We start from the raw sequence: 1,582 nt of genomic DNA on the forward strand, positions 1-1,582 counted from the left end.
AAAGCCTGCAGGTTTCTTGAATTTTAGACCCCTTTTTGCCTTGCAGGGCTGTTTCATCAGTTGGATCATTTTGTAGTRCTTGCCAAGACATGAAAACAAACCTGCAAAGAAAAAAAAGGAAGCAACCCCACGGGATGTCTCTGAAACTTTAAATCATTTCACTGGATTTTTTTTTATCAACAGAAGGAAACTGTGCTTCCAGTTCCAGTATTAACAGCATGGCTCAAAAAGCTGCAACTCAAGGTTTTTCTTGTGAAAGCACCATACACTCATCCAGTTTCTGTGAAATAACACGGGCAGAACTCATGACAGATTTAAAATCAGACAAAATAATCATTTTTTTAAGTTGTCAGAGTTTGATAGAAACCGTTTATGACACCGTGATAAAAAAAATGTAGCTAAAATAAATTTCATGAGAATCCTGAGGAGGTAGAAAATGTCAATTTAAAAACTGTACAGACCCTTTTGGTTAAATGGGTTATTCTAAAGCAAGTGTTATTTTGTAAGAAGTTTGTGGAGTTACTTAAAAAAATCAAATTAAAAATAAATAAATAAAATAAAATAAAAAATGTCAAAGTAAGAATGAAACCACAAACTGTGTTTGGGATTTTATCAGTGAATATAAATAGAACTTTCCCTCAAACACTTTTTGCCCCACAAGCTGAGTCCTTGTAGGGAAAACTCAAACTGCCCAGTGGAAGCACCAAAACAGTCCCCGATCAAAACCCAAACCCCATCTTACAACATCCTCAGAGTCTTTTTTTTTTTCTGACCAATTTCAAGAGTTTACTATAATCTCAACGAGGGAGAAATTATTATTATTTTTTAATTTGTGGATGATGACTCTAGTTTTTTGCAATTAGAAGACAGTGATTCTAGGCTGGACTTTTGTGATTATTTGTTATCTGGGTGTCTAAAACCATGTCCCAACMTTTTTAACTGATCCAAAATGCTGCTGTTTTAGGTTCTTAATGTTGACCCTCTGTCAAGTTTAGAATAGCATTTTAAAATCCTAGACTGCAGGTTTACTTGTGGTTCCTAGAGTTTCTAAAATACACCAGTCAGGAGATGCGGCACAATACACGAGGAAGAAAAAAAAAGGTGTAATGCACCATTAAAACTATGAAAAGGTTATAGTCCGGAGCTTTGCCGTTCACAAAAAAGACAAACAGAATCAACAGCTGGTTATGTGGGATAAAATTAATCTTGTTGTGCAAGTTTTCTATCCGCAACCGAGGACAAACATCAAATTATATCATTACAACTAAGGGTTATGRAATAACCGCAGAATATCAGGTCAAATCAGAAGAATGCAAACCGAACCTGGGGGTAGGAGGTGCAAGTTGTCGAGTGTCATTCAAAGTTTTGCTTTTATTGTGAAAGGATTAAACTTATTTGCTTTATCTTTTTATTCATTTAATTAAAAAAACTAATAATAAAATAAAATGAAAGGCAGCAGAAAGGAGAAAAAATGTTAAAATATTTAATGCCTTGAACTGACGTGTTTTAACTGAAGCAACATCCAACAGAACGACTATTTCTGCTACATCTAGCTTTGGTCAGATGCAAAACAATTTTTTTA

Source organism: Austrofundulus limnaeus, unplaced genomic scaffold, assembly GCF_001266775.1.
Source record: "Austrofundulus limnaeus strain Quisiro unplaced genomic scaffold, Austrofundulus_limnaeus-1.0 Scaffold32, whole genome shotgun sequence".
In the NCBI taxonomy this organism is placed as follows: Eukaryota; Metazoa; Chordata; class Actinopteri; order Cyprinodontiformes; family Rivulidae; genus Austrofundulus; species Austrofundulus limnaeus.